At 35.9% G+C, this 13,873-nt stretch overlaps 1 protein-coding gene across 2 annotated transcripts in view; it reads right to left on the bottom strand.

The window, feature by feature from the left end:
- Positions 1–11,505: 11,505 nt before the first annotated feature.
- Positions 11,506–13,873, bottom strand: part of LOC144963128 (uncharacterized) — a 30,130-nt gene continuing 27,762 nt past the window's right edge. For both annotated transcript variants that reach the window (XM_078896796.1, XM_078896797.1), the window contains exon 9: positions 11,506–13,873. This exon is cut by the window's right edge and continues 1,427 nt beyond it. The gene's annotated coding sequence lies outside the window, so the exon portion shown is untranslated.

Genomic DNA, 13,873 nt, shown 5'->3' with positions numbered 1-13,873 from the left:
AAATCCATCCAAAAACAAAATAATCTGGATTTTATTCTGAGAGTTATCACTCAAAAGTCCTAAAAATCTTGTCATAATCACAAGGCCATTTATCACCTCATTCCTGGAGTGTCACTGGAGTTTTCCGAAGTAGGTACCTACTGAGACAGTCGATGTAGACTATTGAAATGAGTTCGCAGAATTTCAGAATTTTTTTCAAGTTTGCATTTACATCCCTGAATAAGGTAGCAAGTCATACTTCAGCCATTTGCCAGTCATCATGAGAACAAATGATTTAGGTATGCACAGGTAATAATGGAGTGATTGATTTGCTTTTGACCGGGCATGCCATTGACATCCATACACTCCGTATCCATAATTTAAGTTGTATATTTTTGTCAATAAATTCCATTTCCAGCATCACTATTACTCCGAGGAAGAAAAGTTTTCTGGCGCCATGTCCACCCAGCGGTGATAGGATAGCTGGGTCTTTTAGATCTGGTGGAAAGTACTTTGCAATAGACTAGCGTCTTCTCCGAAGGGAATTGAATAATTGCTATTACCGTTTTACGCTATAGAAACCGGGATATGACCACCCATAGTGGGCAGAGAGGCACTTACTGTGTCTTCTGTCCCCCTATATCTGTTTTACAACTTGCTTTCTATCTTTGTCTTAGAATTAGAATGAGATGACTTGGTATGTCTTGGCCCGGTGGAATACCCTGGCTGAGAAGACAACAGTCAAATTTATAGTTAGTTTTGGGAGATGATATTTTTTTCCTTATAAATCATATTTCTGTTATGTTTTGTAAACATTTGAGCGTGTTCCTCTTCTTGGGGACCTGTGCTTGTGCCTGGACGAGACTTTTAGGTGATCTCAAACTTAGTACTTTGATAGTGTGCTCATGAAATCTACATGTTTCCTATTTGAACCAATTCCCCTTTGTCTTACCTTTTCTTGGGTGCTTTAATTCTAATTCTAGAACTTTTTACTATCCTATTTTCTTCCTTTTTACTGTCGCTGATAGACCTTAATGTGTTACAAGCTCCGTAAAACCCTTAAAAACAAACAAAAACAGAAACCGGGATAAACTCAGGCTCCATGGGCCTGCTTGAAACGCTCTGAATAATTAATGTCACCCGACAAGATACCACGGTCTTGCTGGGTGGGGTTCCCGACCTCCCGTAGTGGGCAGGGAGGTCGCTTACTGTGTCTTCAGTACCCCTATACGTATCTGTTTTCCAACTTGCTGTTTGTCTTGGAATGAGATTATTTGGATTTGCTGGGAGGGAACTAAAATGTATAGTTGGTTTTGGAAGATGATACTCCCCCCACCCCACCCTGTAAATCGCTCTGGTGTTTTGAATGTATAATGTAAGCATTTGGGTGTGTTCCTCTCAGTGGGACCTGTTGCTTGTGTCTGGGTGAAATCTCTAGGTGATCTGAAACTATGTACAGTACATTGATGGTATGCTCTTGGAAACCACACATGTTTCCTATTTTTACCATTCTTCTTTGTCTTACTTATTCTTGTATGCTTTTTATTGTGAATCTAGATTTTTTTTCTATCCCGTTTTCCTCCTTTTACTGGCGCTGAAATGACCCTAAATGTGCCGCAAGCGCCGTAAAACCATTAAAAAACAAACACACCACCGTCTGGAGACGCTGGGTCACATCATAATAATACGAATGACCAAAAATGTTGATAATTTTAAGTTTCTTTATTTTTCATACAAAACATTTGAGCATACAATGGTAAGAAAATCCAGCTTGTCTTTGTTGAATCGAGAGGAAGCATTTTTATGATATATAAAATAGGTACACTCGATCACGGTTGCCTCGAACCTCTCAGGACATGCAAAAATGTTCGAGGAAACCGTGTAGGTACATAGAATAAGAAGCAAATTCGAGGAAACCGTGCTCGAGTGTATTACCTTGTATTAAAGAGTAGCAAATGAATACATTGAAATGGAAGGCAAGTTACTAAACGATTTTAAATGATAGACTTTTATACAGTGAGAAAAAGTTGCTTTACTATAAATTATAAAAGCAATGATTAATATTGTCATCTCTCTCATCTCATTTTTTGTTGCTCCATCAGCGCAGTTTGGACAAGGTTTCTACCTAATCAGCAACCTAACTTCAAATGTGACATATCGCCTCATAGCGGTATTATGCCGGGATGATTTAGAATCTAAAACCGGCTTTATGGTCTGAAATATATTTTAAAAAGTAGTCCTTCAGAGCCATTAGGCCTATGGAGCCGGAGTTTATCCCGGTTTCTATAGTGTGAAACAGAAATAAGGATTGCTTCCTACACTTTGGATAGGACGCTGTCTATCGCAACGTGCTTTCCGCCAGATCTAACAGACCCAGCTACCCAATCACTGCTGGGTGGACGAGGGGGTCAGAAAAAAATCTCGACTGCACTAGGGATCGATCTCGGTCCCTTTTACTTTTAGTGTGAAGCGAGTACTCTACCAACTGAGCTATCTCGACCCCCTCCAAAATATAAAACTTGCCTTTTTATAATGTGAAAACAATAGACAAATATTGTACGTAAGTATAAGGTGCCATAAACTAAAATCTCATATTTCTATTCATTATCCCATTTTTAAAAAAAAAAAAACAGTTTTTGGTACATGATTTGGGATAGTTTTTGGATCCCGGCGATGTGATACCGTTTTTGAGACACAGGTCACAATCAGCCTAGTCTAATTTGTCACACACTGAAAAAAAATAAAAACGACAAACATCCATGAATTGGCAGTGATGTAAAATGCTAAGAAGATCTGCCAGTCAAAATAATTGGAACCAACACGCAAAACTATGCTGCCGCACAGTGATGAAAGAAAAACAAAAAAAACAACTTCGGCCAAAAAATAAATGCAGTTTTCTCTCTATGATGAAAATGAGACCTAGCATGTTTTGAAAGTCAACTTCTCAATTGACAAGAAATGTGAGATAGCGATAGGTAAAATACTCACTTGTTCTGCTCACCAGACTAATCATGCCAACACCATATGTGTAACCTTTAATGTTAGAGTTAGAGTGGCTTCAGTGGGAACTAATCGCCCAACCGGCAGTCTAACGACAACGAAAAGCTAAGTGAATTCAACGGCATTGCTTCAATAAACAAATCCAATTTTCATACTTATGATTATAAATTCATCTTTTGGCAACTAAACCACCATAATACTACAGACCTGCTAACTTGAAATTAAAAAAAAAAAAATCTTAATTTTCAAGAGATATGGTACAAATTGTAGTTAGTAGTTGCTATAGTTAAAGTTAACTTTAAAAATTACCCTCATAATCATAAGGAACAACACTTTAAAATCTTAAAATTATGTAATATGGCATCAACTTTTATTTCCAATAAGTTTTAATGATAATGACCTAAGATGCTTGTGAAATTCTGAAATTGGACCCAAAATTTCGTAATTCTACAAATTTTTCGTAATAGTTACGCAGGTCTGATAATACCATTTTGAGGCGTTGGATCACATATTGTTCCTATTGCTCTCTAATAATTTAATAAATTCCTTTAGTAAATAAATGCATTCTACATTACTGTGAGAATCAAAGCATGCAATATGTCATGAACATCCAACGACAAAATTTGTAATTAAAAAAAAATTAAAATAACTATCAATGTTTAACATTATTTATATTAAAAATAAATAAAATTAACAAATAAATATAATCAACAAGTTTTGTAATTATCAAATTAATTTTATTAACAATTAATATAATTATAAAAACTTTGTAGGCATCGTGGCAAAAGCCACCAACAAAAAAGCAGCGATAACAAAACAATATTGATGACAACAATTTAAAATCATACGACACAAATAATCTTAATTTTATCCGCCGTGACAATCTGGTACTATGTCGGAATGAATCGTACATTATTATTATTATTATTATTATTATTATTATTATTATTATTATTATTATTATTATTATTATTATTATTATTATTATTATTATTATTATTATTACAATTATTATTATTATTATTATTATTATTATTATTATTATTATTATTATTATTATTATTATTATTATTATTATTATTATGAAGCAAATTGTATGCACAGTTTATGATTCCGATCTATTATTTCGCACCTGCTTAGTAGGCTAACCAAGCGAGTGCGTCTTTTTCCAAGTTCATAGTATTAGATAAACCATAAGGACGAGCTAGATATTTCTCTCCTGTCTATAATCTGGCTTTTAAAGTAATATATATATATATATATATATATATATATATATATATATATATATATATATATATATATATATATATAAAGGTGGGTGTATGTGTGTGTTTGTTGTATTAGTAGTTAGCTGAAGTAGGGTTGAGACCGAAACGTTTTATGTTTGATATTTTGTTCTTTTTTGAAGCTGTCGTGTTCAATTTTGCTGATTCCTTTTTTTTTTTTTTTAATTACTTCATGAGGTGTACACATTTGCAGGTCTGATAACAACGCAATCATGAGTTTGCTTTAACATTGTTATAATTGACAATAATTGACAATATTTTACGTTGTTACTGTTTTTTTTTTTTTTTTTCCATTAGAACAATGAGCCCATAACTGATTTTGGTTATTAAACCTGAAAATAAGTACTCTCGCGAGATTCTAGGATTTAGAGTTGTTAAGTGAGGGCCATTTAAATAATTCGATATTTGAAGGACGAGTTTACCGGTCAGAAAAATAATTGAACTCGTAATGAGAACGTAATATACTTTAGCTCGAATTTCATGAGTTAAACAACATCCCCATCCCCCCCCCCCCCCCCCCCCCCCCCACCCCCTCACCTCCCCGACTCTACCTTGTCTACCTGTCAGATCTGGCGGAAAATATTTTGCAATAGACTAGCGTCCTACCCTAAAGGTAGCAAGCAGTTGTTTTATCTGTTGCACGCTATAGAAACTGAGAAAGACTCTGGCTCCATGGGCCTCATGGCTCTGAAGGACTACATTTAAGTATAAAGTTCATCCGACATAGTTAACCCTCTCCTTACCACCTACAGCAAAATCGCCACATTTGTTACGACACAATACACAATATTCTGATTCAGATTTATTTTGTACATCACAAAGTTTGAAGAATGGTCTTTGTTTAATCAATAAGAACATAAAATTATTTTATAGAGAGCTTGATTGAGTTTTTTAAAAATCATTTTTTTTCTGCTGGGTAAGCCTGCCATTTTGGGACAATACTGAAAATGATCGGTTAGGAGAGAGTTAATACGGAATGTAACATTTCGTGTCCTGTTGTGTCATACAATGACTTTATAGATAGTATGCGGATGACGTCACTCAGGCCTTTGTTATTGTTTTTGCCATCCGCATTTGTGAGTTGTTCTCACTAAACTGTATTTATCAGACTATAAACGTTCATGGTTACACAGAGTTTGTGTGTTGGTCCGTTATACTTCCGGATGGCCAAGCGCATTCTATCTATACATTTGCCACCCATCCATATTGTAGAGGTGGTTTGGACCACGGAGCTTGGCTTTTAACTATTCATTTTGTAGTGTATATATAATTCATGGATAAAGCGTTTGTGCATTCTTTTCATTTACAATTTTCCCTGTAATTTTTCGATGTAAATGGCTCTTAATCTATCGAATAGCATTTCAAGTGACGAGGAACAGTTTTTATAATGTCATTTTTGTTTTGCATCATAAAACGTCTGACTAACAAAATACATACGTATAGGTTAAATTATTCCTCTCTGAGGGACCACGTCTTTCCAAAAGTGCCTGATTAAGATAATGTAGGAAATGATCAAGAACTGTAATTCCACATTCTTACTCATCGTTTTTACAAGGTAATTTATATAAATAAGGTAAAATTTATGCATTTTGATGCAAGTCGGATTGATACAGATGTTCTTTATCAAATTCGAATTTTTTTTAAACATAAAAATAAGTATCTAGACTAGTCTAGATCTTTTCTGGTATCATACGAACATCAATGGTCACAATTTTGAAATCGGTCCATTAATCAAGGGACCGAACCGTGTAAATTGGTGTAAAATTAATATCGAAAATTAACTCCCTTTATCGTTTATTGACATTCTGTCGATTGTGAAATCTCCACTAAACGTGATCAAAACGCTTATCAAGGGGTCCCTAACCAACAGCAGAACTTAAAGTATAGAAGGAACGAAATTGACGTCACTCAGTTCTTTGGTATTGTCTTTAGAGATCCATCTTCGTGATTAGTTCTTAGCGAATTATTATATCAGACTATAAACGTTCAAGGTTAGAAATAGTTTTGTGTGTTGGTATGTAATATACGATTGTAGAATGTTGTTATTTTATTACCTAAACGAATAGCATCAATAGGCCGAGACATGACGTATGTAAAGCGATATTACAATTATTTTTTTTCTTTACAACAGACATCAATCGTTAAAGTGAAAACAAAAATAATATATCACATTTTTGGTCAATTCAACTATAGAAATTGACGTACCTCAGCTCTTTGTTATTGTTAATAGCCAGCAATTTTAATGATAAGTTTTCACCAAATTGTATCAATCAGACTAATAAACGTTTAAGGTTCCACATAGTTTTGTGGGTTGGTACATTATATCCGTCTGGCCGATGTTGTGAGTATTTTAGCTAAACGCATAGCTTCACTATAGGCCTAACCAGTTTTTGGTACCTGCTTCATACCGACATAATACCGTTTTCCGGCGACAGGACATATTAAGGGCAGAAATAAATGGGTTTGTTTTTTTTTCATACCGAATATCCAAAGATAAGGAAAAGCCAGCCTCAATTTGTCAAAAAGTTTTAAGTCCTAGACTTTTTTTAAAATCTCAGATTTAAACTGTTGGTTGTAAGATGGTGGTGATTTTAATCTATCGATATATATATATATATATATATATATATATATGGCCCATCGCTTCGAAACAGTACTACATTCCGGTGGTTTAGATGCTAAAAATAGGTTGAACAGTGAGAAAATAGGAGACTGGTTAAGTTTTTTAAATCTTTTATTGAAAAGAAAGAATTTTATGATGTCTTAAACTGACAAATTAACATTTCTTGTGACTTTGAGTTTTAAAATCTCTCTCTCTCTCTCTCTCTCTCTCTCTCTCTCTCTCTCTCTCTCTCTCTCTCTCTCTCTCTCTCTCTCTCTCCCTTTCCTTCTCTCTCTCATTTTCTCTCTTTATCTCCTTCTCTCTCTCTCTCTCGCTCTCTCTCTCTCTCTCGCTCTCTCTCTCTCTCTCTCTCCATTTCTATCTTTCTCATAACTATTTCTCTATCCATCTATCTCGATTTCTATATTTCTCCGCCTCTCTCTCTCTCTCTCTCTCTCTCTCTCTTCTCTCTCTCTCTCTCTCTCTCTCTCTCTCTCTCTCTCTCTCTCTCTCTCTCTCTTTTACACCTGACTAGCCAGGACATAATACCGCTTTGAGACGATGGGAAACATATTAGGTTATAATCATGAAGTAAAATTATTCTGGTCAAATTGACAAATGACATTCTATCAAGAACGGCTTAAATAATGCTTACTCTATCAATAGTATGCATGCCTCATAATTTTATATAGATATTAAGACATAGATAAAACATGGCAAATATTGGGTAAATCAAAATATGTAACTTGCTTGGGGAAATGATTCAAATTATAATTTATATATCGCTAAACTACAAATCCGTACTGTAACAAAAAGCCATTTTACGATAATAGGATGTGTTTTTTTCTGACCAAAATGTAAAAGGCGATTTGGCAGTGTGCGGTGATTGCTATCTAATAAAATGAATATACAATTTATATTTGTGTTGACGAAAAGAACTAACCAATAAAACATATTATGATGATAAACTAGACATATAGTTTGACAAGTTATTTACATAGGAATAAATATTAATGACTATGGGTATATTATTACCCTATACACATTTAATTTATTTTATTTCAAAAGAAAAAAATAAGTGTAGACAGAGCGGGCACTTTTTTATCAAATGATGAGAAATAAAGCGAAGGACGCTTGGCAGAGAGAGAGAGAGAGAGAGAGAGAGAGAGAGAGAGAGAGAGAGAGAGAGAGAGAGAGAGAGAGAGAGAGAGAGAGAGAGAGAGAGAGAGGGAGGGTGGGAGGGAGGGAGGGAGAGAGACGAGGGGTCTCGGGGGGGGGGGGGGGGGGGGGGGAGAGGGGGGTCGGCGAGCAGTGACACTAGTCACTAAGCTATTCCGCCATACATGGAGAGACACCCTGACATTTTCTGTTTTCATCTGACACTTACACTTTATTTCTCATCAAATGTCTATTTCATTCCAACATAACACCGAATCGATGTGGTCTTTGACAAATCAACTGTGCTCAAAGCTATTTACAATGAGTCCCTAGCCAACAGCAATAGGGACATATAAACAAGTATTACATTTTTTTCCGAGAGAGAAAACGCTGTTAATGGCTAGTACTTATTTTACACCAAAGTCCGGTAAAAGAATGTAGGCAAAGAGAATTTTCCAAACATTCACCTATGCGCCGCTCAGAGCGGGACTCGAACTCTGGACCTTCTTGTCCGAAGGCAGCAGCTTCTAATGGTGTCACACTGCCATGTTATGATGATCTATCTAGGCCGCAAATTCTTCGCCGCATTCGTGTACGGTCGTGAACCCGCCGTAAGCTTAGTCACAACGCAACGCTCGACTCGATGCTCTGCGGTTTCGGGCTCTTGTCCAGAATGCGTACATGTGGGACAGGTTGCAGGTTCTCACAGATGAAGCGACGATGCCTTGAGACAGAACCTCGACCGAAGTCGATTCGCCACCACCCAGTGCCTCCTCTTGCTCATACTCATACATAAGCCTGGCAACTTCTCTCCCAGTTTCGAGGAGTCTATGTCCTCCCCTCCTCGAGGGATTGAATACGTCCAGAGCTGCGCATACGAGATGGAAGTCAGTTTGAACGAAATGGACCGACGTCGAGCGTTATACTACAAGACCAAAAGAAAAATTCACCTCATAAAATCAACCTGCCCTGATTGAGGAGGTCTGAGGTTGGATCTTTTGTCAGGCACTGTTTCATACACACCTTTTCATATTTCTATCCTACAGTTGTTAAGTACCTGCTCCCTAATATGTGACTCAACGCGTCAATCTGGTGTTATGTCGGAACCAACTGGATAGAAGAAGAAGAAGAAAATAACCCCCCCCCCCCCCAAAAAAAAAAAAACAAAAAAAAACGGAGTGCAATCAAAGCGGGTAATTGGAACGCCGTTTTATCGGAACACCCGCTTAATTGGAAAGATGGGTGAGTTAATCTATTTCACGCGATTATATTAGGTAAGGGAGACTATTCAGAATCTATATCATGTGTCCAATCGTAACAAAACTGTGTTATGTCGGGATGAACCAGATGCAAAAAAAAAATGTAGTGTAAATAGTGACAATTTATTGGAATCTCTTTGCCCCAGGGAGAAGAGTGAATGTCGTCTCTCTAACTACTCAATCTCTAAATTTTTCAAAATTTTGTTTTTACACCGAACCGTTTTCAAGTTAATGTCGATTTTAGGAATCTGGTACACCCCGACATAATAGACCGTCTTGACTTGGTGGGTAACATATTAATTCTAATACACACCTTGTACCTAGCAAACTAGAGAGGCTGGTCTGAGGGCACTGACTGAGTGACTTGTTAGGAGAAATCTACAAGCACATGTATGGTGATATGGTGAAATACTACGTAAGGTAATACAATCATGTGATTTAATAATCGATAAACGATGACATCTCTATCATATATGTATTCTTGTAATATAAATTGACAAAAAACAAACAATAGATTTAGTAACCATTCAAAAACTCAACTCAACACCAAGGCATTGCTTGCATGATAACAACAACATCTACAAGCTAATCTGAATTAAAAATAGCACCAAATAATTATAATATTAATAAAATGTGACGAATTGAATTTAACTCAATAGCGTCATTATAAATATTTACATTGAACATAACATTAACTATGATTAGAAATATGACAATCAAACAACGGAACCAAATTCTATCAAGGGTTGCCAGATTAATTTTGGCATAAAATGCCAAAATAATGCTAAATGGTCTTTTTAAAATGCCAAACTTTGTCGGCATCGCTTCTTCAATAAAGTGTATAATATTTTTTAAAAATTATAAAAAATTTTAAAAAGTCACTTTATTCATCCCCAAGGGGAAATTTGTCTTTAGGATCTGTTCCAAGGGAAGACTGGAATTACCCAGGCGTTAGCCGCAGTTCAGCGTCGCAAAGTGATCTAGGGCGAGGTAACTTGCTCAAGGCCACACAACAAGTCGGGTGGTCGAACTCGGTACCATTGCCACCTATATAAAAGTGGAAATAAATCTCAATTTTCTTATCCCGCTGCCATAAGTAATTGTCTATGTTTGAGGGGGAAAAAATCACCACGTATTCCCAGTTTAAGGTTGGGAATGTGCATATTTTGTGAATTTAGTGTAGATTTGCCTATTAAATAAGATCTGAAAAAAAAAAAAAAAAGAAAAAAAACCTAACATTCCAAACCTATTTTTTTTTAATGCCAAAGAAATTCAAAAAATCGCCAAATTAGCAACCTTGATTTGTACATAAATGGACGATGAAATCGTGTATCGATACTACTGGCTAATAGATATTGTGCGTTGTCATCTTATTGAATCAAGTCAAAACATTCAACAAAAAATGAATTTAAAAGCTTAAATAATATATTACTAGCAACGTAACATAAACGTTCTGGGCCCGGCTCCTTTTTCAGCAAACAATTAATACCAAAAAAAAAACCCCAACATGTTCGATACGATACTGGTGTTGCCAGGATTTCAAGATTCATAATCACGTTTTTTTTTTTTTCAAAAGTCTTGTCTTTATTATTGGCCGAGTTGTAGGGGAGTCGGAGCCGAAATGCTTTCTAGTTTTGCATTTTGTATTCAATTGTTAAGCTATTCTATTCATTTTTGTTGAAAGTTTTTCCGGTTTACAGCTTGCGACAGCTCGTATTGAATTATTAAGAAAGAATTACATGTCACTGGGTTGAATTAAATGAAGAAAGCATTGCTTACCAATTCTGTCAAAACGGTATGATGCCGGGATGAACATGGTGCAGTAATAAAATGTTAAAATGTCAGATTTTATACTTAACTGGTAGAATTGAGGAGAGTGTGTGTGTGGGTGGGTGGGGGGGGGGGGGGGGGGGGGGGGGGGGGGGGGGGTTGGCGACTGGTTAAGGAGTCCTGGAAGGTCTCGGCTTCAGGCACTTTCTTTTTCTTTTTTTAAAAATTCCCTGGGAAAGATTATTAACCCTCATATTTGCTCACCTTTGGACAACAAGGGTGATTTCTGTTGACATCAGACGTTTGCTTAATGAATTATCTATAATCCTAATTGGAATGCCTGGGTAACGGTATATAACGATGCCGCGCGGAACGAGGGTAACTTTTAAAAAACAATGTCCGCTAAATATAAATAAAGAGCTCGGGGAAGAAAGGGCAGAGTCACATATTTTTTTTCAATCACTTGTTTATTTTGAACTCAAATACAAAATTTGAAGAAGTGAGAATTTATTCTTAATTAATGTTTTACAACAAATAAAAAAATTGTATTATTTAGTTTAAATATCCTAAACAGTATACACATCCTTTGAAATATGATTTAACGCATACGTTCCCGCACCCCATCCAAAATCAGAAAATGACTCTGTCCTGTTACCCTTGTGGTCTTCAAATGCCCATGTTGAGGATCGCGAGGTTAGTTTCGTAAATTAAGAAAAATAAATACGTTAATTAAATAAATAGATGAATAAATAATTAATTTTTAAAACATTTATAAATATATTTTTTAAGTATGGCCAATTTGACTCTAAAAGTAATTTTCTTCGTATATCAGGAATAAAATTAACGTCACTCAGCTCTGTTATTGCTTTTAAATTGTCATTTAGATGACTAGTTGTAATCAGGCTATAAACGTTTAAGGTTACACATTGTCGTCTGTGTTATTACGTTTCATCTGGCATGTAGATGTTGTGAGTATTTTAATCAAACGCATAGCATCAATAGTTCATACGGACATAATACCGTTTTGACGCGAAGGGGCACATTTGATGGCGTGAAATAAAACCTCCAGTCAGAATGCTGTGCCTATGGATCAGCAGTCGGGAATCAACACACAAATGTTATTGGATGGTGATGTAAACATTCCATATTTGGCCTATCACACCAAAATGGTCATACTATGACAGGATAAAATGGATGATAAAAATTGAATCCAAAGTCAAGAATGTGAGACTTGGGTCAATGGGAGTGATCTGTATTCAGGGTTTTCGTCCAACCGAGTCTTTGCTCACCTGATTATTGTTGCTGTCCATTAATTTCTTCATTAAATGTTAACACATGCTTTGTTTATGAAATTTGTAAACATACGCATGTTGGGTCAAACCTTGGCCTTCGTAAAGTTATGGCCTGATACTGACCAAAAAATGACGCCAAAGTGCCAGTCTTATGCCACAAAAGAAAACAAATCGTGAGTTGAATTCAATAGTTCAACCAATGAAATAACTTGTTACCATGAGCTCTACTAACGACAACTCACTAGGCGGTGCAAAAACCAAATAATGACCTCAAACTGCCAGTCCTTTTGATTCACACGGCTATAACATAACGATGGCTACGGTCAAACGAAATGTGATGTTGGATATTTCGAAAACAATGAACACGTTTCATTATGTTGGTTATTTTAAGCACATTTTAAAATGTGACCAATGGCTCGGTCACAGAAAAAAAACAGAACATAGATAGATCGTCCCCATTCGATTTGTTTTTGGTCAGGAGAACAAATATTGATTCGATTCCTGCCGGGTTATCTGAGCTTCGGTCCCTCGTCGAGGCAGGCTGAATTTTTTGTCTGATTTTCTCTAGTATTTTTCTTAATTGCTTTGTCCGGCATTCGTTAATACACACCTTTCATATTTCTATATTACACCAGAGTTTACTCCTAAACTTGTCGTTATGTAATGCAGAGTATTAAAAGAATTTGAACAGATTTAATGGAATTAAAATTATAAAATGATCCCAAAATATTAACCTGCATCGAGTGGGGATTGAACACCAGATCTCCCTGATTACCGGTCAGAGGCGCTACCATTACACACCCACAGGCCACAAAGGTTACCTGGCCCCATAGTTGGAACCACTTAATGCTTATATTCTTTACTAGGGTTCACAGCGGAAAAGCTGTGAACTCTCACAATAATTAAACATAATAAATTATACATTATATTGTTTTTGTACGTCTGTATGTCACAGTGTCCAGGATACGTCTGTCCTTCTATTCTTTTTTTTTTTTAATGCTATTTAAAAAATACTGTTGCTAGAAAAAAATATATACCTAAAATATTGTTCGTTTACGATGACTTCAAATATGTCAAACATTCTCAAGACTGCAAATTCCTAAAAAAAAAAAAAATTGCAAGAAAAGAAATGTTAATAAATCCCCCCCCCCCCCCCCCCCCCCCCCAAAAAAAATGTTGAGAACGTTATAAGTCTAGAAAATCATGTATCAAGAACGTCCTGTGTCTAGAAATGTATCCTTCTAGGACGTGATATGTCTAGAATATGATGTGTTTAGAACGTCATGTGTCAAGAACGTCATGTGTCTAGACCGTCACGTGTCTCAAGTGTCATCTGTCTACAACGTGATGTATTTAGAATGCCATGTGTTTAGAACGTCATGTGTTTAAAACATGATGTACCTAGAACGTGCCTCATGGCGATATGGATATAAAATAGATCAAAATTGAACATCAAAAGTATGCATGTAAAAGAAGAAAGCGGGTTTTACACAAAAATAATGCATAACCAATCCACATGGTTTT

This window comes from Berghia stephanieae, chromosome 1 (assembly GCF_034508935.2).
Source record: "Berghia stephanieae isolate SIO BIC M18660-M18661 chromosome 1, UCSD_Bste_1.3, whole genome shotgun sequence".
Classification (NCBI taxonomy): domain Eukaryota; kingdom Metazoa; phylum Mollusca; class Gastropoda; order Nudibranchia; family Aeolidiidae; genus Berghia; species Berghia stephanieae.
Note: the sequence above shows the minus strand (reverse complement) of the source record. Positions and strands in the feature narration are given on the sequence as shown.